The following is a 24,489-nucleotide window of genomic DNA, read 5'->3' as shown; positions in this document are numbered from 1 at the left end:
CCAAAACTCCCTAAAACTTCTCCAAAGTGTCTAAGAATGATAACAGATAATGCCTGTAATCAGATTAAAGTAAATCAGGGTCAGAATCCTGAACTCAGAACCAGGGAAGACCTGTGGAGATGGTGATGCCAGGGTCCCAGCCAGGCTACTTCTTCCCAGGTGTGCCTCAGTACCCTGCCCAAGATGGTGCTCGATAAAGGTGGGTGGGAGAACGAACACAAAAGGTAAATGAGAAATCCCACAGACCCACCAGCCAAGGGCAGTAAGGGGCACAGAGGGGAAGCAGAGACACAGGCCCAGAGAGAAGCAGAACAGATCCCAAACCAGTCTCATTTCTCAGTAGAAACTGTGGGGAGGCACAGAACGCACCCAGCACCTGCTCTGAGCCCTTGCCACAGGTTATTAACTTTCTGCCCACAACTCCACGGGTTAACAAGACTAATACTACAAACTAGTTAGGACAAGTGTTTCCAGAGACCTGGAATACAAAGGAAGTCTGTATTTTGGAAAAAGCCTAAAGGATATAATTAGAAAGAGTCACTTGAGGCTATTATTTAAGTATGATGCAAAAGTCTCAATTTTTTAATAGTACTGGACTTAAAAAGGAATTAAAGCACAGGAGCTCCATCAACCCCAAACAGACATCATACATACCCAAAGGGAAAAAGCACTAACCACCAAAAGTGTCGAAATATTTTTTAATTTGAGTGGAAAGCTCCTAAGTGACATCTAGCCCCACTTTCTGGCTGTTTAGAATAACAGCACCCAACTGCCAGGTGATCCCACTTAAAGTTCTCATTTATTGGGACAAGGATGTTGAAAAATCTCCAAGTTCATTTTTAACTTTTTAAAATTCAGCTGATTATTCTCCTCATACTTTGACAGGCAGATGTGAAATCTAAAAAAACTTATTTTAGGCAAAATCATATCCTGACAGATTTTTATTCATCTTCAAGAAAAATATTTCATTTGAAACTTTCAAGTCTGAAAAATGAGATTTTTATTTTGAAAACGGAAGCCCCCAAAATGATCTACAAGTAAAACTTCTTGAACGTATCATAAAATTACAAGACAAAATGGGAAACGTATTTGCAACATTAATTAAAGTGCTAATATCCTGGTTGTAAAAAGAACTGCTATAAATCACCAGGAAAAAGATGAACACAAAACTAGAAAAATTGGTAAAGGAAATAAATAAGCCGAACAAAATACAAATGGCCCAAAACCTAACGAAGAAGTGTTCAAACTCCAAGTTATCAAAGAAAAGCAGAATAAACAATGATTCTATTCTCCGGCCAAATTGGTAAGAAAGAAAAAAGAAAAGGAAAGAGAACAGGAATGTTCAACTATGGCAATAATTCCCAGTCCGTTAACCTGGATGCATCTTATGTATGTAACAAAGCCTTAAAAAATGCAAATGATGTCCCTTCCAAAAAGTAGTCTAAAGAAATAATCTGAAAAATGCACACAGATTTCCATACAAGGCTGTTCACTATTGTATTATGTTCCCCACAGCAAAAAACGGCTCATAAGCTAAATGCCCAACAATAGAAGGATTTGTCAAATAAAACATGATGCATTCAGCACAAATGAGCTGTTAAAAGCTGTTTTAAAGGGCTATTTAATGATTTAGTCATATGCCTAAAGTACATTGCTAAACAAAAAAAGAAATTGGTTTAAAAAGGCCCCGTATCTCTACTTTAAAATACAAATATGCATGTGCGCTTATAAGTACACAAACAAGAAAATTTTACTTTCAAATAAACCAGAAAAAAAATCAAATGAGTAAAATAAGCTAGTTTGTGTGTAAGTGTTTTCACCACAGTCCTAATTTCCCTTAATATTCTAAGACAGGACACCAGTTCCACTTCAGATGGCGTTTCAGTAATTCTGACCATAGCTTTATACACTTCCAACCAAGAAGTAATTCTAGCCAAGAGCTTCAGTGTTCTTTAAGGGACAATCCCTAAAATAGCTGTGCATTTCCTCCATATTCTTCTCAGATCAGTCCATTTCCAAAGGCAAAAGACACAAAAATTCCTGAGAAATGACCGTTTCCAGGGACTGCTCTATTCTTGCTCTCTATACAGACCAGAGACAACTACCCACACTGAGAAGTCCAAAGCAAAATGATTTCATTTCTCCAGAGGACAATGTTAGCGAGCAGATTAAGAAAAAGTACACAGACCTAACACATTCCTCACCTAAGTGACCAAATGTTTCACGCATGTGGCTCTGCAGCTATAGTATGCACATTCCTATACCGTAATATGTTCAGCCAACTATGCACAGGCTTTAAAAGGGGTATCTATATGCACTTCAGTTCTCTTACTGCAATGGTTCTCAACCCTGGCTGCACACTGGAATCACCTGGGAGAATTTTTTCTCTTAATCTCAACACCCAGGCTGAACTCCTGATCAAGGGCACCTCAGCCTCTGGGATGAGACCACGTGGATATAAAGTACTCTGGATGATTCCAATTTGCTGTCAACGTTGAGAACCATTGACTTGAAGCAGGTTTTTCAAATAATAGATAATAAACCCATGAACAAAATTAAAAAATGGAATGGACTAGATAGGCTAGAATATCTGGATACATGCTCCTAGTGCAAATAGATATTATCTCATGAAATTTTTCTGTTAAAAATATGTAGTTCTTGGCAATACTACCCAGACTGATCTACAGATTCAATGCAATCACTTATCAAAATCCCATCTGCCTTTCTGGCAAAAATTGACAAACGAATCCTAAAATTCAAATAAAAATGCAAACGACTCAGAATAGCCAAAACAGTCTTGAAAAAGAACAAAACTGGAGGACTCACGTTTTCTAATTTCAAAACTAAATACAAACCTATACTAATTAAGACATGCTGGTAGAAGGATGGACAGACAGATCTATGGGGGTAGAATGGAGAATACAGAATAAACCTTAACATTCATGGTCAGGTGATTTTCAACGGTGCCAGGACAATTCAATGAGGAAAGAATGGTCTTTTCAACAAACGGTGCTGAGAGAACTGGAAATCACCATAAGTGAATGAAGTTGGACCCCTACCTCACACCATATACAAAAATTAACTCAAAAGTGATCAAAGATCTAAATCCAGAAGATAAAACTCTTGGGGCACCTGGGCGGCTCAGTCAGTTAAGCATCCAACTTTAGCTCAGGTCATGATTTCACAGTTCAGGAGTTGAGTCCTGCATCGGGCTCTATGCTGTCGATGCAGAGCCTGCTTCATACCCTCTGTCTCCCTCTCTTTTTGCCCCTCCCCTGCTTGCTTTCAAAAATAAACAAACATTAAAAATAATAATAAAAGATAAAGCTCTTAGGGGCACCTGGCTGGCTCAGTCAGAAGGGCATGTGACTCTTGATTTCAGGTTCCTGCGTTCAAAACCCACATCAGGTGTAGAGGTAACTTTAAATAAATTAATTAATTAATTAAATAAAACTCTTAGAAAATATAGGGGTAACATACAAGAAATGGTAAATCTTTGTGACTTTGTGATTTAGGGCTAGGCAATGGTTTCTTAGATATGACATATTAAAAAAATTTTTAAAAAGAACAAAAAAAATAAGTGAGACTCCAACCAGAATTAAAAACTTTTGTGTTTCGGGGCACCTGGGTGGCTCAGTCGGTTAAGCATCTGATTTCAGCTCAGGTCATGATCTCAGTTTGTGGGTTCGAGCCCCGCGTTGGGCTCTGCGCTGAAAGCTCAGAGCCTGGAGCCTGCTTCCGATTCTGTCTGCTCAGCCTATCTCTCTGCCTCTCCCCTGCTCATACTCACTCTCTCTCTCTCTCTCTCTCTCTCTCTCTCAAAAATAAACATTAAAAAAAAAAAAAAAACTTTTGTGTTTCAAAAGGACAGAAATACAAAGTAAAAGGACAATCCATAAAATGGGGGAAATTTACAAATTATATATCAGGTAAGAGACTGGTACCTAAAACCTATTAATAAAACGACAATGACCCAATTAAAAAGCGGGCAAAGGATTTGACAGACATTTCTCTACAGAGGACATATAAATGGCCAATAAGCACATGAAAAGATGCTCCACCTCATTAGTTATTAGGGAAATGCAAATAAGATCCACAATGAGGTAACACTTCAAACCCAATAGAATGAGTATAATCAAAGAGACAATGACAAGTGTTGGTGAGGATGTGGAGAAATGACAACTGTCAGACTGCCGACCCACCTACTTCGGAAAAGTTTGTTAGTTCCTGAAGATGTTGAACACAGAATCACCGTACGACCCAGTACTTCCACCCTTTGATATTTATCCAAAAGAACTGAAACATGATCACACAAAAACCTGTACAGAACATTCACAGAAGCATTATTCATAACAGCTACAATGCAGGAACACCCCAGATGTCCATCAACTAGTAAACAATACAGCAGTGATACATGCCACAACATGGATAAACCATAAAAACATGCTAAAAAATAATCACAAAGGACACATAGGTAGGATTCCATTTATATGAAGTATCCAGATAAAGCAAATCCATAGAAATAGTGTAGGTTAGTGGTTGCCAGAGGCTGAGGGGAGAGAAGCATGGGGAGCCACCACTGAAATAGGCACGCGGTTCCTCATAGGAGGATAAAAACGTTCTGAGAGAGCAGTGGGTTACATACAACTCAGTGAATATACTAACACAACAGAACCATATCCTTTAAACAGGTGAGTTTTACGGAATAATAATTCAATAAAACTTTTTTTTTTGAAGGTTCCTCTGTGTCAAGAGTTTCCTCCCCATCATTCGCTCCTTACCATAACACAGTATGGATAAATAACCTCTCAAACTCACAAGCAGAGCCATGTACAGATTTCACGACCAGATCACAAAATCAATGTAGAGCACCACAACGAATTTTTTCATGAAATACGAATACAAAATTTCAGAATACACAGCATACAAGGTTATGCGTGTTTTTTTGTGAAACTTTGAGATGCACACAAGCATACTTGATGTATATATACTTATCAATGAAAAGGAGTCAAAGCTGTCTGGAAAACAGGAGTTGACTGACACCTGACACCAATTCAAAAAAACAAAAAAACAGGAGATCTTAGAGTTGAAAACAGAAAGTGAAGAAAAAGTTGAAGCCATTTTGGAGCAGCACCCTAGGCACTGAACTAAATGCTAGAAAAAGAGTTGGACCCCGTCTGCTTTTACTGCCCAAGTAATAAGACTCCCTACCCCACCCACCTGCCAGGGCCTCTCAAGGGGTTCAGAGCAGCATCTGGGACCACTGGTAGGGGAGTCCACAGCAGACCCACAGGGAGCTCAAGGGGTGAGGGTGCAAACCCATCATTTAAGAAGGCGGGGGGGGGGGGGGGGGGGGGGGCGGCGCAGCACACACAGGCTGCAGGATGGGCAGCCTAGACATGGGCCAGAACTCACAGTGGGTGTCAGGAGGCAGGTGCAAAAGGCAGAACTTCAACAGAAGAGGCAAATCGACATTGCTAGAGTATTCAGTGTATCTTCACAAGGATGAAAGAGTAAAGGAAGGGAAACAAGAACCCACAAATACTTCTCCAAGGGAGAGCACATTTTCAAAGCCTGTGGGTCAGAATCCCAGACACAAAAGATGCCAACAGCTGCACAATACGACAGCATGGTTAGAAAATAGAAGCCCTTGGGATGAACCTGAAGGAAAGATATAACTCATATAATTTCTCCTGGCAAGAAATTTGAGGTCATCCTCAAATCAGCAGGGAAACTGAACTTCTTTGGAGAATTACCACAATAACAGGGACAGGGACAGAGACGACTGAGGATTTTTGTGGTGTACAAAATTCCAGGGTCAATGTCAAGGTGACAAACTGTTCATTCAAAACCATTATGTATAAATACTGCAATTTAGTGAAAAAGACCTTTAAAATAGGACACTTCTTTAATATCATTAAAGACTATATACAACAACGCATTCCAGTAAAAATTGACTAAAAGGACTGTTACATTAAAACATGTTCTAGGTGCGCTTTGGTGGCTCAGTTGGTTAACAGTCCGACTTCGGCTTAGGTCAGGATCTTGCGGTTCACGAGTTCGAACCCGGCATCAGGCTCTGTGCCGAGCGCCTGAAACCTCCTTCAGATTCTGTGTCTCCCTCTCTCTGCCCCTTCCCCGGCTCGCACTCTGGCTCTCTCTCAAAAATAAACATTTTTTAAAAAATCTGTAAGTACTCTACAATTTATTAAGAAAAATGTGTAAGAAAAAAAAAATCCAAATGACCATATTATTGCCTAAGAAACTCAAGAATCAACTGAAAAATAACAGAGTTTGGTTAAGTACAACAGCAGACACATTGCCATTTCATTTTCGTCACAGATACACAGAAGGACATGCGTCTGTCCCCCGTGCCTCTGGGACAGGCCAACAGACTGTGGGAGCAAATACTGCTACTTCCAAGCCTAGCCTGTGAAACAATCTTCCACGCAAAGAATTCCACAGCAAACTTAGAGGCCACATTATGAAGTCAGCAGTAAGATGGAAGGAGCCTAGATCCTTAACTCGCCACACTTGAGGAAAACAACCCCAAAAAATGTAAGAAATAACTTTACTTTGTTAGAATACATATAGCACATATAGAACACACATAGCATAACCACCCTGAGTTAATACAGGTGGTTGGTCAGAACAATTCACTATTATAAAGATGACAAGTCTCCCCAAATTAATTTACATACATTTAATAAAATGTCCCATTATTTTGAAACCCTAAACTGAAAAATACAGGAAAAAAAAATTGAGTATAGGCACTATCAGACAGCAAAGCCTACTATTAAGTAATTATAACGATGAAAATAGCTAGGTCATGGCAAAGGAATAGACAGATAAATGGAACAAAAGAGTAAGTCCCACAACAGATCTCCAGATTCAGCATATGATTAAGGTGTCATTTTAACTTAATAAGGATGAATTAATGAATAAATGGTGCTAGGAAAAATGTAGAGAAAAAATAATCCTTACTCCATGCCACACTCCAATAGTTATTAAATTATAGCCACATATTTTTCAAAAGAATGAAGACACATATAAAGGAATATTAAAATCTCAGGATAGAGAAGGCACAAGAAAGAAAAAGACTGGCAGATCTGAATTCAAAGCATAGACAAATATTTGCAACTTTATGACAAAAAAATGCAAATCTTAATGGCTTATTTCTCAAACAGAGTGAAGCAGGATTAAAATAACATATCCAGTAGCATCAACTTTACTCAAAGATTAAGGACAAAAAATGTTTCATATTAAACCAAGCACTGATGTTTCTGGAATAGAATAAAAAATTCACGTTATTTTTAGATAAAACAGAAGACTTAAAAGAAGCGTCATGCGTGTTATACTCCCTAACACTTCAAAATATGCATATATTCCCCATATCATACTTTTGTGGAATAATTTGCGAATCAATGTCTTAATATACGAAGAGCTCTTGATAAAATATGAATTCAATAGAAAATATTCAGCACTGATCTCATACATCCATACTGTGAAGCAGAGGTAATCAAACTTTTTCTATAAAGGGCCAGACAACAATTATTTTAGGCCTGCAGGTCATATGGGGTCTTGAACCCACTGTGTTTCAATAAAACTTGATTTGCACAGGGGCCAGTGGTTCTCCCACCAGCAGCATCCTCATCACTGGGAACTGGTTAGAAGTGCAAATTACTGGGCCCCACCTCCAGACCTTCTGAATGAGAAACTCTCCGGTTTGAGTTCAACATGTTAGACAGGGAAGAGATTGCACCCAGCCAGTTAATTTGCCTTTGGTGACAACAAATGATTTAGCCAGCACCGAACAGGGAACAAGAAAGCCAAAGCAACGGGAGGCTGAAATTCCAACTACAGTAGCAATGTATGAGAAACAGCATTTCCAGCAGTGCTCTCCATCAGAAGGGGGGAGGGGGGGAGATGGGGTATCTGGTGGCTCAGTGGGTTGGGCATCCGACTTCGGCTCAGGTCATGATCTCACAGTTCATGAGTTTGAGCCCCACGTCAGGCTCTGTGCTGACAGCTCAGCAGCTGACAGCCTGCTTCGGATTCTGTGTCTCCCTCTCTCTCTCTGCCCCTCCCCCATTTGTGCTCGCGCTCTCTCTCTCTCTCTCTCAGAAATAAACATTTAAAAAAATTTTTTTAAAGAAAAGAAGGTGGGGAAGACCATCCAGAGTCCTAATACGAAGACCTCCTTGATGAAGTGATGCTCCGGGATGAAAAAGCTAATGCAAGTTTAATAAAATGAAGCTGGTGGCAAAGGGCTACTGCCTCAAAGAGAGACCATGTAAAAGCAAGGTGCATGTGTTGGGGGAGGGGGGCTATGGAAAATTCCTACAGGAAATGATGAAGGAATAGAAGGAGCGAAGGACCCAAGCTGGGGTACACAGAGGAAAATACCATAGCCAGGAATGAAAAACAGGCCAGGTAAGAGGAAGGCAGGAAAAAGGAAGAAGGATCCAGATCTTGGCATCCTCAGCTGTATAGCAGAAACAAGAGTTAATACCTAGTTCATAGGGCTGCTGTGATAAAAGGGCATTAGTGAACACAGGAGGTGCTAGGCGGAGCACCTGGCACCCACCACCAGCTTCTTTGCCCTCTTCTAGGCCAACAGGAACTTGAAAACCCAGAGCTTCAGACAAGACCAGGGAATGGCATAATATCTCAGAGGGCCCCATGGATAACTGGAGCTTAAGAGCAGAAACCGAGACCCAAGAGTTCATTCTGGTAAATTAACCAAACTCCAGTTTCTTCATCAATAAAATGAAGCCCGGACAGAAGCACTCCGCCTGCCAGTTGCTGGGACTAACGATAATGACCTCAAGTGCTCAGCACCTAACCGATGCATACTGGCGCTGTCGTTACTGCACTGGCCCTATCTCACGGGGCCCACCGTCTAGTCTTTGTTGGGTCTTCTCTACCACCTGGAGAGGCTCCTAGAGGGGAAGTGCATTTTATTAAACTGAGCTCACACTCGACTGAGAAGATGGGGGGATTTGGCTGTGTAAGATTCACACTGAGAGTGAACTGAGAGGTGGCCGTCCAGAAGGGTGAGTCTCCACCAGAAACTCACTAAGATGCCCTAGGACAACTGACACCAGGGTGCCACTTCGGGCAAAACCTATGAGAAGAACTGTATATGAAGAAGGCTTTCCTGACTAGAGAAAACCATGGTTTGGGGCAGCCAGGCAAGCAAAGGCCCAAGGCCACTCTGATGTCCTTACAGAGGGACAGACTCCCGGAGGCTGCACAGAGTATTATGCATCAATAAGAACTGGGAGTCCAGACAATGGCCAACAGAAAGTGGCTTTGGGCTGCAACCTAAAGCTACTCAATAGTTCGTGACCGTGAGAACACTTGATTTAAATCGCAAATATGATCCTCTGTGAAATTATACACTGTCCACGACTGTGTTCACTACATGTAAACATTCAGAGGTTTCCCTACAGAGCGTATGTGCAGATCGTGCCTGCCACACTCCCTGGGATACAGGAATTTTCAAAGGTCATTTTTTATGAATCCAGATCTTTGCTTTTTGTGCTATCTTTAGATGCTAGGCCTGCATAACATGTAACCCCACTGAAGCAGCGCAAGAAATGGCTCTTGAATAAATAAGATGGAACTCTCCTTCGTAAGTAAACGTTCAGAGGGCGTTAGAGGCCACCTACACCTGAAGACTTGCTGAGGTCACAGGAGAGAATTAAAACGAAAGGTAATGAGGAGTTCTCAAGAAGATTTACATTTCCATGGAGGAGCCCCCCCAAAGCATGCACCCTCTCCCTTTATGACTGCATTTGGGTTTGTCAGTTTAGTGTGACAACTTAACCTGAGAAGGAGCTATACCAGCTCCTCAGCCATCACCGACATCTCGGTCCCTTTCATTCTAAGTGCTCAGGCCAGACCCTGGGCATTGCCCCCAACTTTCTTTCTGGCCTATCGGCAATTTCCTGGGCCCCACCTCAGAATCCCATCATTTTTGAATACCCTCTGGCTACCCTAGTCTAACCACCACCCTCAGCCCTGCACTAGCAGGTCACACAGCTGCCCTGCCCTCCTTGCTTCTAGTTGATTCTCAAACAGCAACAACCAGCATGTCCCCGTTAAAAGCTATGTCAGCCCATGTCCCCTCTACTCAAAACCCTCCAAAGGTTTCCATTCCCCTCAAGGTAAAGTCCACAGACCTCACTATGTGTCACATGGCCTTACAAGATCCAACTCCCAAGATCTCTTTGACCTCAAAACCAAATGCTCTCCTCCTGCCTCAGGGCCTTTGCATCTGCTGTTGCCTCCACTGGGAATGCCCCTCCCCCAGATATCATATGACTCACTTCCTCCTGTCTTCACTCAAAGGTGACTCAGGCCTTTCCTGTCTATCCTTCCAAAGTTTCAGCTCCCACCCTAAGTCTTAATGCCCTCAATCCTGCCAGATTCTTCTTCAGGGCACCAGATCTCATGGTCTGCCTCCTCACCAGTGTGTGAGCTCCATGTGGGCAGAGAATCTCCAACGAACCATCCAAAACACCAAAAACATTGCCTGGCACACAGCAGGCTCTCAATAAATGTATTAATTATGTGCAAGTCCTATGAAAAGTATAAGATGGAAGCAAACCTCAGTCATTCGAGAGTCAACAATCTAGACCCTGTGACAAAATAACAGGCTAGAAATAGAAAAGCCAGGGAGAAAATCGAAGACAGTGCCATAAAGCACACACAGGGCTCATTTAAATCCCGCGTCAGTAACACACAGCCTAACCTGGAGCAGGAAATGTTCCCCAGCAAAATAAAAAGCCCAGACAGGCAGCCCTCTGAGAAGAGAGTAACTACAAGAACAGCAGGGAGTAAAAATGAATTAATGAGGTTATCTGGTATTGGGAACCGACTGGCGTGTTGGGAATTTTATAGGCAAGGCCTGGAAACAGGTCAGGGAAGGACTATAAAATGTTTAAATTAAAAAAGCCTAAGAGGATTAAACAAAAATAAGTTTTTAAAAAGCTTTCATTTACAAGTACAAAGCACTATGTAATTGCAAATTATGACTGCTGACTTTTAATTCCCTTAAGCAAAATGGGAAAATTCCTCAAGCTACCAGTGGTGCCAGAAAGGAGTCCCCAAAAGGATCCCAGATTTGTCTTTAGAGACACTGAATAGGATGGCAATGGCCAAATCAGGATTTCCAATATCCCAGACCTTAGGCTCCTTGAGGGCAAAAGACTGGGGTTTCATTCAACAACGATTTGTTCAAACAGCACCTGGCACCAAATTAGCAGCTGGGCTAATGGAAGGCTATGGGAGGCTGCTCCTGAGATACCTAATTTCTGCAACGCTAAGACCTCTGGCCTTTGCTACACAAACGCCACTGGCAGTGTGGCATGAAACGTAGCAAAACCTCCTACAATATTCTAGCCAGGTGCTTTCATAAACATTTCTGAAACATCCAGACATTAAAACTCAGCTTAATTAACTTTGCCACAGTCAAAAAACACGACTACTATGCAACCGTGTGTGTGTGTGGGGGGGGGGGGGGGAGACAATATGTAAAGTTGTTGAAATACCTCTTTTCTTAAAAAAAAAAAAAAAATCACCCCCCACTCGGAGCAAAGAAACCAAGAGAAATGCCCTGGATTTCAAAGAAAGGAGCCAGTCGCCATTTTGACAAAGGAAATGGTCTAGAAAGCAGATAGCTCATGTTCAGGCCGTCAGGTGAAACAGGTAGCTGGCTGGACACACCTGCTCATCTCCTTTAACTAACAGGTGTGCCACGAGGACTTACACAGCACACCCACTGCTAACCATTAAAAGGCTGGTGCCCAAAAGCCATGACATTTTGGACAAGTGCAATGATCCTGACAGAGTCAACCATAACCCCTTCCAGAATTCAGAATTTCTGAGCTGAAAGGCCCTTTCTAAATCTCACCAGATTCAAACACCTTCAGGGCCATCCAGGGAAAGTCCTGTGCAAAGGTGCAAAGGCAGGTGGACACAACTGGAAATGGGGAGGCCCCTGCCCAACAGAATTCAACTACAAAAAACAGAAATAAAAAAGCTCCAGCTACCCTTGATTCTTGTCTCAGGCTTTAGAGAGGAAGAACTGGCCGGGAGAAGTCACATGGCCAATTAATGACAGCTCAAACCAGACTGCCTCGGGACTCCCGGTCTCCTGTCCTCGCACATCACCAGCCTTCTCAGCACACCCAGATGTCAGCAGGGACAGCATCTTCCCCCTCCCATCTTCCAGCATTGCAAGAATAAAAGTAACAGCTCCAGCTGAAGCCCCAGACCCAGAAATCCCTTATGGGTGACTTTCTTCCACCTGCAGTTGCCCTCATTTACCCTTTGCCCTGACAATCAAGAATTTCTCATCAGTCATGTTTAAAACCCCCAGCCTGTAGGCCGAGTTCCTGTCAGCTATCCATTCAAGGGTACATCAAGAGTCAAAAGGAAGGAGAAAATTCTGAGCCCTTAAAGTAGTCACACTGGAAAAGCTCAATTCCTCCTTCCAGCAAGGCAGCCAACAAGGGGAATCCGCGACCCCCCGGGAAACAGGCCGGGGAGAAAGGCCCTGGGGTCGGGGCAGAAGCTTCTAAAATTACTTGGCGCAGCCTTTGTAGGAGGGAAGAAAGCAAAAAATGTACAAGGCACCCCCCCGCCGCCCTCTTGATGGCCCTGAATTCCGGGGGGCGCGGGGATGCCAGCCGCACCTCCCGCGGAGGGATGAAGGGGCGAACGACCCCAGGACGCTCGGGCCGAGGGCCCGGCAGGAAGCGGCGGCAACGGCCAGTCCGGTCCCCGGGGACCCACTTGCCTCCCCGCGGCGCGGCCTGAGGGCCCGAGCGCGCTGAGACTCGCGCGGCGGGCAGGGTGAGCGCCCGGGGGCCGGGCCGGGTCCGGTGGGGCGGCGGGGACTGGGGGTCGCCGGGCATCCACGGGCCCCGCGGCCAGGCTGGCCCGCGGGTGCGGGGACCCGGGGGAAGGGCCGAGGCTAGGGGGGCGCAGGCCGCGCCGCGGGGCCGGTGACAGCGCTCGGGGGCCGTGCCAGGCCGGCCTCGTGGGCGCGGCGGGCACCTCGCGGCCGGGCCCGGCAGGTGCGGTTCGCCGGCCGGGCAGGGGGCGCGACGGCCCGACTCTCACCTGGCTGCAGCTCGCTGGGCTCCCGTCCTGCCTCCGCGCCTCGGCGCCGCAGTGCCCGCCGCCGCCTCCGGTCCCCGCGACAGCCGCCTGCAAAATGGCGCCGCGGAGGGGCGGGCCGGGGGCGGGGAGCCGCGGAGTCGCCCGCCCCCGCGCCGGCCCGGGACCCACCTCCCTCTCCGCCCCAGACCCCCGCCCGCCGTCCTCCCCCCAGGGGAGGGGCCGCCCCCCTCTCTCGCTGGGCCCCGGGTGGGGCAGCCGGCTCCCTGCAGCCGCCCCCCGCGGCGTTCCCTGCGCCCCCCCCCACCCCGGTCCCTTATAGTTCCTTCCCCTGCGTGAAAATCGCCCCCCTTCTCGCGCCTTCCCGCCACACCTGCTCCTGGGGCCCACCTGGAAGGCAGAGCGCTCGCCCGGAGTCTCCCCCTCTTGGCGCCCCCCATTTACCCGGCCTGACACTGAGCCCTGTCATCGCTGCGGGAAGATAATCGTGCAGTTTGCGCAGTGCATTGGGCTCAGGGAGCCGGAGGTTTCAAGCCAATTTCACCGTTTCTCGGGTCAGGTTTTTTAACTTAACTGGAGGAGAGGTCCTCATTACATGAGGCAGACACGGTAATACAGACCGACATTTCTCAGACTCGACTACCCTGGGGATCGTGTTTAACTGTGGATGGTGATTCAGCGGGTCTGGGACGAAGCCCGAGATTCTGCATTTGTGTAAAAAGCCCCCAGGTGAAACCGCTGGGTCAGGGCCGCTGTGCGGAAAGGCTGCAGGTAAAATTTAGCGCAAAGCGGCCCCACCTTGAGCGTTTGGGTAAGACGCACGTGGTTGGGCCCCACCCCCCGGGCTGCTGAGGCCGGAGGTCTGGAGTGAGTGATGCTGCTGCTGCTGTCTGAGGTCCACACTTAGCGAGCCAATGCTGAAGACTGTCTAAATACATGGCCAGAAACAAACAAAAAACACTAGTAATTAGCACTCTCAGAGCACCTTCCATCTTGAAACCACTGTGGTGGTTGCTGTTTCCACCGAATAACTGACTAGTTCCCCCAAGCAACTCTCGAAAGAGCTGAAGAACCGTGGACTGTGTCTGACCTGACATGGGGAGGAGGAGATTTTATCATCGGAATTTTCTGTTTCACACAGTTTGGGGAACTCCATGTTGTAGGTATCATACATATTAATGAGGGGGGAGGGGTCTGACCAGCCACGGGGAATTTCATAAAATACAGGGGTGTAGTCTGTGTTTTCGAGAATCAGTGTGTCATCATATTTACTTCTCTAATAACTTGTATGTTTAAAATACAACAGTTGGCTGGTAAAATTCTGTACACATTCTATTGTATGTTTACTATACTTGAGTAAAAAAAAATTTTTTTTTTACAAAAAAATATCAGGTGTTCTGATCCTCATTGAAGATGGAGGAAATAAGGCAAGGAGATTCTGTGACCAGCAGCTAGAGAAAAATTCACGTTCCCTCTCCATGTAACATCCCCAGCATCCTTCTACACCAGTGAGCGCGTTTTACAGCCAACCTTGTTTTTAGGGGGTGAGGAGTCCTAGGTATTCTGCTCAGCCACGGATGTGAGATCTGGGATTGAAAAAAGAGAGCTGTTACATCTCCAGTGTCTCTTTCTCTCTCAGAGATTTTTCTCTATCCTAGAAAAACTTCCACTTTCCCAGCCTCTCTTCTTTCCCCTCCTCCCCATCGCTTCTCAGGCACTGTCACTGCCTGCTGCCTCAGATGTCACCAGTGACCTTCTAATGGCCAAATCCAATTGCCTATTTGGAGCCCTGCCTTTCTACAGAGATGGCTCTGTAACCTTCCATTGGCTTCTCCCCCCACCTGGAAACTTTTTCAGGGATAATACTCCTGGGTCCGGTATGTGCTACAGTCTCCCCACTTCCCTTTCCGTGATGTAAGAGTTGCCCCGTGCTCACTCCTAAAAAGGTTAGTTTTCACTAACATTTCCTTTCTCTCCCGTCTTTTCCCTTTCCCTCTCCTTCTCGAATCCCTCTGAAAGACAGCCATTTCCTCATGGTTCCTAAATCTCTCTCTCCTGCCCAGACAGATGTCTTTCTGAACTTCTAGACCCACATTTCCAATTGACCCCTGGACGATCTCCCTGGATATTATCCAGGAATTTAGAATATGGCATCTCCCTACTCCTTATTCTCCTCCCACAAACTTATCTCTTATCTGGGTTCTCTCATTTTGCCACCAGAAACTTTGAAGTTGACTTTGACTGCCTGCCCCTCAGCCCCCATTTCCATTTTGTCAACCTCTGGCCTATTGGAACAAGGAAGTGTATCTGGAATTCTCTTCTTTGCATGTACCTTCCCAGACCCTCGCTGACTCTTCCTTGGACTGTTGAAAAAGCTTCTCTCTGGACTTTTGGCCTCAAGAGTTATCTCCCAAAGCCATCCTTGTTATCATCCCAAAACACAGAATTGACTACTTCACGCCCCTTCTGGAAATTCTTGAGGGCCTCCTGGTCTACAGAATAACCTGGTAAAAAGAAACAGAATATTTCCCAGGACAGCATTCAAGGCCTTTTGCCAGCTAGTCTCCAGCTGCTTCTTTTTTTCTGGACAAAGTACCACATTTTGAAGCTAGCAGACGGGAGTTGGTATCAGGATGACCTTGACTTCAACCTTGTAGGGTTCTTGTGAGGATATAATGAGATCATTTATATAAAATGCTTATTCAGTGCTTGAATTTCTCATAAGTATAGCTTACATAGTCAATATGTATCCATGTCCTTATTTTTATATAACTATTTTTATCCTCATCAATTCAAAAAATATATGAATAATTTCATATTCGTTTCATTTTCCTATTTCCTATTCATTTTCCTTTCCTATTACAGCAGATACAAACAGGGTTTTTTCTTCCTCCTTAACTTCTCTAAACTAAATCAGCAGAACGTTTTGTGACCTGGATAATTTGATTGAAATTTCTGTCATTTCCAGGCTGTGTTATTTTTGAGAGGTAATTGTAGCTTGGGGCTATTCCATCTTTATGCAGTGCTTTTCTTTACAATATTTATTTCCGATAACTCTCCGGAGTCTAGAACTGAGATTGGCAAACTTTCCACAAAGGGCCCGATAGCGAATGTTTCAAGCTTTGTGGGCCAAGAGGCAAAATCAGGGATATTATATAGGTGGTTATAAAATGAGAGAAAATGAATTTGCACAAATTTTTTATTGATGAAATTCACAATATGACACTAGTCATTGAGTATAAGCTTTTTATAGTGCAGTCCTACTAATGAGAAGAATGGAATTTGGGGGGCCGAGGGGAATAAGATTTTGCTTAATTTGGGTTCAAAGTTAGCGTCTCCTATCATCAAATCAGTCACAAATGTGCATCTGTAAAAACCATTCGTAGCTGATACAAAAACCAGCCGTGTGGTGTAGTTTGCTGACCCTTCACCTAATCCATAACTCCCCTCACTTTAGGTTGTCTCCTCAGGGTAGTGTAGGGCCAATATAATTTTTTTTTTAATGTCTATTTACTTAGAGAGCGTGAGATCAGGGGAGAATCCCAAGCAGGCTCCGTGCTGTCAGCACAGAGACGGATGCAGGGCTCCATCCCAGGAACCGTGAGATCATGACCTGAGTGGAAATCGAGAGTTGGACTCTTCACCGACTGAGCCACCCAGACGCCCCAGGCAAATATAATTTATAGTAGATCTTCAATGATAGAAGAAAGGAAAATGACGGTCATTTCAAGGACTTTTCTTCTAACTCTGAGAAAGTGCTTGGAGCAGAGGGTGAACGCCTCATCCAAACACCATCTCTTGTTGTCAGCGTAATGGACACTTTCTAAATCAGGCTCATATTGGGACATGCCCAGGTATGAGGCAGCATGGGGGAGCCCAAGACCTGCCTCAATAATCTCTCTCTCTCTCTTTCTGTTTGTTTTCTTTTTATTTTTTTTAATGTTTTTATTTATTTTTGAGACAGAGAGAGACAGAGCATGAACAGGGGAGGGTGAGAGAGAGAGGGAGACACAGAATCTGAAATAGGCTCCAGGCTCTGAGCTGTCAGCACAGAGCCCGATGCAGGGCTCGAACTCACGGACCGCAAGATCATGACCTGAGCCGAAGTCAGACGCTTAACTGACTAAGCCACCCAGGCGCCCCTCTTTCTGTTTTTTAAACATGTTCAATGATGTTCATTGCAGCATTATTTCAAATAGAAAAAAAAAAAAAAAAAAACAAACTGCAAGATAACCCGAATGTCCATCAACTGGGAGATGGCAGAATGAACTGTGGAATAAGCACTGCATGGAATACCATATAGCCCTCTCACCACCCCCAGCCCCATGCTCTCTTTTTAAAATTGAGATACAATTCACATAACATAGTATTCACCATTTAAAGTGTTCAGTTCAGGGGTGCCTGGGTGTCTCAGTCGGTTGAGCGTCTGACTTTTGATATCAGCTCAGGTCATGATCTCAGTCTGTGAGATTGAGCCCTGTATCAGACTCTGTGCTGGCAGTGCAGAGCCTGCTTGGGATTCTCTCTCTCTCTCTCTCTCTCTCTCTGCCCCTCCCTCACTCATGCTCTCTCTCAAAATAAATAAACTTAAAAAAAAAATAAAGCATACAATAATAAATAATAAATAAACATAAAAAAATAAAGCAATTTTTAGTAAATTGGCAAAGCTGTACAGCCATTACCATGATGTAATTTCAAAACATCTCATCACCCCAAAAAGAAACCCTGTACTTATTATTAACAGTTGCCCCCTATGTCCCCCTCCCTCCAGCCCCTGGCAACCACTAATCTACACTCTATTTCTATGGATTTGCCTTTTCTATTTTTTTTTTAATTTTTTTTAACGTTTATTTATTTTTGAGACAGAGAGAGACAGAGCATGAACGGGGGAGGGTCAGAGAGAGGGAGACACAGAATCTGAAACAGGCTCCAGGCTCTGAGCTGTCAGCACAGAGCCCGACGCGGGGCTCGAACTCACGGACCACGAGATCATGACCTGAGCCGAAGTTGGGTGCTTAACTGACTGAGCCACCCAGGCACCCCTGCCTTTTCTATTTTTTTAAAAAAATTTTTTGAACGCTTATTTATTTTTGTAGGAGAGAGAGACAGAGCATGATCAAGGGAGGAGCAGAGAGAAGGGGAGACACAGAATCCGAAGCAGGCTCCAAGCTGTCAGCACAGAGCCCGACGTGGTGCTTGAACTCACAAACCGTGAGATCATGACCCTAGCCCAAGTCGGACACTTAACTGACTGAGCCACCCAGGCACCCCCGGATTTGCCTTTTCTAAACAGTTAATATAAATAAAATCGTATCACATGTGGTCCTTTGTGACTGGCTCGTTTCGCTTAAAACGAAGTTTTCACAGGGGCGCCTGGGTGGCTCAGTCAGTTGAGCATCCGACTTCAGCTCAGGTCATGATCTCCTGGTTCATGAGTTTGAGCCAGGCTTTGGGCTCCGTGCTGACAGCTCAGAGCCTGGAGCCTGCTTCGGATTCTGTGTCTCCCTCTCTCTGCCTCTCCCCCGCTCATGCTCTGTCTCTCTCTCAAAAATAAACATTAAAAAAAAATTATTTTTAAAACAAAGTTTTCACAGTTCATCCATGTTGTAACAGGTGTCAGTATTTCATTTCTTTTTTTAATTGTGGTAAAGTATCTACAACATAAAATTTACCATTTTACCCATTGAAGTATAGAGTTCAGTGGCATTAAGTGCATTCACACTGTTTTGTCGCCATCCTCCAGAATGTTTTCCTTATCCCAAACTGAAACTGTCCCCGTTGAACACTAACTCCCCGTGGCCCCCTGGTAACTACTATTCTACTTCCGTCTCTATGAATTTGCCTACTCACATAAGTGGAATCGTACAATATTTGTCTTTTTGTGTCCAATTTCTTTCACTTAGAATAATGTTTTCAAGGATCGTCCTGTTGTCTCAGAATCCCCTACCTTTTTAAGGAAGAAAAATATTCTGTTGTATGATGATACCATAAAATGCCACCTTGACCACCAGGCTGACCGCCAGGAGAGACCTAGCTGTAAGTACCCCCATCGGGGACGCAGTGTCCCAAGGGTCCCAGCAGTGGCTGGGAGTGCAGGGGTGGGGAGAAAATCTTCAAGGAGGAAGGTGAGATGAGCAGTCAAGGGCATCCTGCAGGAGGGGTCGTGACAGCACAGGGGGTCAGCCTGCCGAGCAGGCTGGGCAGAGCTGGCCTGAGGCGTGGGAGGGACTTGGGCTCAGTGGTTGAGGACTAGAGAATGCCACCCAGCCCTTCTCTGAGAGCTGGGGACCCTCCTCCCCAAAAAGAGGCAGAAATGTAGTCATCCATGTATCATCTTTCCTCCTATCTGATTGGCAAAGATTAATAACATCCAAGGATGGTAAAAGCACAGGGAAATAGGCTTTCCCAAAATCGGTGGGAAGGAGTCCGAATTGGTCTGCCTTTTGGGAATATAATTTGGCAATATTGATTGCAATGTTTCTATGCATGGCCTGTATCTGTTAAAATATCCATGTAAAATGTACACACCCTTAACCCAGAATGCCGATTCTGGGAATCTATCTGACACAAGCCCACACCGGAGGGATTTATGCACAGGGTGCTCAAGGAAGCAACATTCCCTGCCCCTTTGGCCTCTTCCACACCCCCTCCCCCCCTCCACCCCCCCCCCCCCCCCCCCCACTGCTGGGCTCCTGGCCCTGGCTCCCCTGCCCTCTCCCTGTGCTCTACCTGAGCCCCATGCCCACCTGGTCCATTTGAAGCCCAGCCCCCATCAGCCATGGAAGCCTGTACCATGAGGCCTCCCCCCTAAACAGCCCTTCTTTGCCCTTTATCTGTCTTTCCCAAGTGACCTCTCCTGCCCGCACTCTCCTACCCTGCAAATAACCTCAAATCCCCTACCTAACCATTTCCCCGACTTTCAGCTTCCTGCTTCCCTCCTGGGAGACCATTTCTGAGAGATGCTTCCTCAGTCCCACCTGTCCATGGGGGACCCCTCCCCCCTCCCAGCCTCTCTGGGGGTCTCTCCGGAGACCACCTGCCCTCAGGTATCCTCTTTCTCTGCATCTCCACACTCACCACCCCCTTCTAAATCCTGTATCCTCCCCACTTCTTGCCCCTCTCTCCCCTTTTCAACTCAGCTTCTGGAAAGAGCCATCTCCAGCCTCTGTCTCCATTCAGGCATCGTCCTCCCTTCTCCCCCTGGCAATCTGGCTTCTGTCCCCCTGGCAATCTGGCTTCTGTCACCTAGGTAAATTGGCCATTTCCTCTAAACTGCACAATCTAGGGATCTTTTCTGTGTGCACCTTACTGGAACTTTCTGGAGGTGCTTGGCACAGCTGGTGCTGTGTTCTCTCAGGAAAATCTCTCTTTTGGGCTCTGTGACTGCATTTCCCATTGGTTCTTCTATGTCTCTGACCATGTTTTTGCCATCTCCTTCTCAGATTCCTATTCCTTCTGTCCCTTCAAACACCGGTGTTGGGGGTGGGGCTAGTGTGTCCATTCCTATTTTCCCCTCAAAAATCCTTTAAGGGCTTCGCTGTTCCTTCTGCCTGGATCATCTTAACCTTTCCTCTGGATCATTGTGACTCATAGTTTAAGTCCTCCCTTGGTCTCTCCTGGAAACCTCCCCTAAACCCCTAGGCTGGTTTAAGCGTAGCCCTGCGTGCTTCCCAGGATTTTTTAATAAAATGATATTGAAGGGCGCCTGGGCGATTCAGTCGGTTAAGCGGCCAACTTCGGCTCAGGTCGTGATCTCACGGTTTGTGAGTTTGAGCCCCGCGTTGGGAGCTCTGCTGTCAGTACAGAGGCCACTTTGGGTCCTGTGTCTCCCTCTCTCTCTGCCCCTCCCCTGCTGGTACTCGCCTGCTCTCTCTCTCTCTCAAAAATAAAAATAAAAAAAAATCAGAATGAAATTGTATTGAAACAATTTGTTTTTCTTTTTCCTCTGCCTCACAAACTGTCAGCTCCTCCAGGGCAGAGATCTTGATTTATGTAACTCTGTGTGCTGACTGGTCACATGACGCCTGCCACATAGTGGATGCTCAGAAAGTAGTCAAGGATCTCAGCTGTTGGACTGAACCACTCCAGGGCCCAAGCACTGATGGAAGGTCCCGTATGAAGGGAGAGGAAGACTCAGGATCAACTCCCAGGTTCCTGCAGAACTGGAAGCCAAGAGGGAAACATACATCAGAGGCAAAACACAAAAGGCCTCAAATGCCAGCAAATGCTTTTTTTTTATTCAGTCAAGGAGTCGTTTGAGCCTAGAACTTCATGGTCTTAGTCTTGGGGGGGGGGGGGGGGCGGAGGGGGGAGTGGGGGAAGGGCCAAAATCCATCAGTAATTATATCAAGTAGAAAAGAGGTAAAATCAATCCAAGCTGTTGGAATTCAGGATGCTGTCACCCTGTTGGGGGGGATAGTGACTAAGGAGAGGCCATGGGGTCTTCTGAGGAGCTGGTCATGTTCTATGATTTGATCTGGGTGCTAAGCATGCAGGCATGTTCACTTTGTGAGATTTCATCAGGCTGCACGCTGATGATACGTACGTTTTTCTGTATGAAGGCTACAAAGCTGGGGAGCCTAGGTGGCCTGGTCGGTTAAGCATCCGACTTCAGCTCAGGTCATGATCTCGCGGTTTGTGAGTTCGAGCCCCGCGTCAGGCTCTGTGCTGACAGCCTGGAGCCTGCTTGGGGTTCTGTGTCTCCCGCTCTCTCTGCCCCTCCCCGGCTGGTGCTCTCTTTCTCTCTCAAAAATAAATAAACATTAAAAAAAATTTTAAGCAGGGGCGCCTGGGTGGCTCAGCCAATTGAGCGTCCGACTTCAGCTCAGGTCATGATCTCACGGTCCGTGAGTTCGAGCCCCGCGTCGGGCTCTGTGCCGACAGCTCGGAGCCTGGAGCCTGTTTCAGATTCTGTGTCTCCCTCTCTCTCTGACCCTCCCCTGTTCACGCTCTGTCTCTCTCTGTCTCAAAAATAAATAAATGTTAAAAAAAATAAAAATTAAAAAAAATTTTAAGCAAACAAAAAAACATTTTTATTAAGTAAATGCCACTAGACTTGGAAAAAAATTTGGTTAACAGATTTATATTCAGGAAATTGGGTGGTCCCTGTTTTAAATCACATGGCCCATTTCCAGAAGAAAATGGAGATGAAGCCTACCTAGAATGAGTCCTGAGGCAGAAAGTCAGGCCCAGGGAGGTGACCTGGTCCAAGCTATTGTCTCCGGGAATGTGCATCTTAGGCAACAGTGTTTATATGTGCTTATATATCGCAGGATGTGAAAGTTTAATTTAGAATATTCGTTTGGTCTTAGAACAAATGTGTCATACACCGCATGCAGCCTTGGGGAAAAGGCACAGGGTCCCTGCCTCACCTCTGCCTTGCTGGATGACCTTGGGGAAATCATTTTACCAACCTACATGTAGGTCTCCCAATATGCAAACTCGAGATAATTCTGTCTGCTCCATCTACCACCTAGGCTGGTGTAAACATTAAATGATACAATTGCTGTGAAAATGTTTTCTGCAAATGTTTTCTATAGCCCTTTACAGATACAAAGTATTAGTGTAAGAGGCCTAATCTAGTCGTAGGACTGAGTCCACAATTGGTTTTGAGCCATAATCACACAGTCTTTCCCTAGACTATGTTTACACTTCATTCATATGAAATTTCATTCTCTTTGTTTTTGATAAGGTCTCCAGTTATGTAAGCTCACTTGGAATTCAGGTTCTTTGTGCCCAGACTGTTGGCTGCACCACTCACTCATCTGATACAAGTTAGTACAGCCACTCTTCGCTGATCACATGGTCCCTGGCAGGCATGGGGCTACACACCATTGACAAAACGATAGATAAGTTCACCTCACCTGCCCCAAGTGAGCCTGTGTACTAGAACGTGAGAAATCGTGCTTACTCAGTGTCTGGCTGGGTTTCTGGTGCTCGGTGGACTTTTTCTAAGACATAAACCATAAGCAACTAAAAAGGAATTATGTTTGTCGTAAGTGCTGAAAAAGATATCATAAAAAGGGCTGACTATGATCCAGTTTGGGGAAGGGGTGGGCATCACAGGTAAGGTAGTAAAGAAACACTAAAGAGGGGACATGATTGGGGCACCTGGGTGGCCCAGTTGATTGAGCATCCAACTTCCCCTTAGGTCATGATCTCGTGGTTCACGGGTTCAAGCCCCACATTGGGCTCTCTGCTGTCAGGGCAGAGCATGCTTTGGATCCTCTGTCTTCCACTCTCTCTGCCCCTCCCCTGCTTGCACTCTCTCAAAATTAAATGAAAATATTTGAAAAAAAGAAAAAGAAGGAACATTATTACTGAGCCTTGAAGAATTCAATCATGCAAAGAGCTGGGAAAAAGGCCATTTCAGAAAGAGGGGATAGCAAGTACAAAGGTCCTACGGCAGGAAAGAACTTATCACATTTGAGAAGCTGAAAAGTGGTTGGTATGATTGGGATGTGGCCGGTAGGAGGAAGAATGAAATGAGATAAGACTGAAGAGGAGGTCATGGGGGGCTAGATGGCGTTCTGATAGGAAGTCATCAGAGGCTTCCAGCAAGGGAGTGACATGGCCTCATTTCGGTTTTAAGATCACTCTGCCGCCCTGTGGAGAACAGATGGGCGGGCCAAGGATAGAGCAAATCGAACAGGGAAGAGTTAAAGCAGTTCACGTGGAAGACAGTGGCTTGGCCTGGGATGAGAGCAGTGGAGATGGAGATAAGGGGCAGATTCCAAATACTATGGAGATAAAGTGACAGGGCTTTGCCAATGCATGTGGAGCATAGAGGAAAGAGGGGAATCAGGGTAGCTTCTGGTTTGGGAGCTCGGGCAGCTGGGAGATGAGTGGCCACTCTGTCGATGGGGGATGGACAGAGGTGGGTTTGGGGTGGGGAGACTTCTTTCTGTGACATCCCCAGAGGAAACAATTGCATACCTGCTTCCAGACTCCCTTACATGGGCTCAGGGAGGAGGACAGGCTGGAGCTGTACACATGGGAGCCACCAGTGCGATGTGATATTTAAAGCCAGTGGATTCAGTAGGACCATGGAGGGAGAGAGCATAGAGGGAGAGGAGCAAAGGCCCAGGAACGGGGTCCGGGGGCTCTTCCAGCATAGGAGACTGCATCTAAGCAAGAGAGGACAGTGGGTGAAGGGGACACAGAGCATCCACTCTTAGTTGATGGGACCCTCCAGCCATAACACATCCCTTAAAAATTTGCACTCAAGGGGCACCTGGGTGGCTCAGTCGGTTAAGCGTCTGACTCTTGGTTTCACTCAGGTCATGATCTCATGGTTCATGACTTTGAGCTCCCACATCAGGCTCTGTACTGACAGTGTAGAGCCTTCTTGGGATTCTC

The 24,489-nt window shown here is 45.6% G+C and overlaps 1 protein-coding gene across 6 annotated transcripts in view; it reads right to left on the bottom strand.

Annotated features, from left to right (window-relative positions):
- The window catches only part of SLC23A2 (solute carrier family 23 member 2), a 132,886-nt gene extending 119,616 nt beyond the window's left edge, over nucleotides 1-13,270 (bottom strand). For all 6 annotated transcript variants that reach the window (XM_060612922.3, XM_060612932.3, XM_060612901.3 and 3 more), the window contains exon 1: nucleotides 13,135-13,270. The gene's annotated coding sequence lies outside the window, so the exon portion shown is untranslated. The remainder of the gene's footprint in view (nucleotides 1-13,134) is intronic.
- Nucleotides 13,271-24,489: the final 11,219 nt, after the last annotated feature.

This window comes from Panthera onca, chromosome A3 (assembly GCF_046562875.1).
Source record: "Panthera onca isolate mPanOnc1 chromosome A3, mPanOnc1 haplotype 2, whole genome shotgun sequence".
Classification (NCBI taxonomy): Eukaryota; Metazoa; Chordata; class Mammalia; order Carnivora; family Felidae; genus Panthera; species Panthera onca.
Note: the sequence above shows the minus strand (reverse complement) of the source record. Positions and strands in the feature narration are given on the sequence as shown.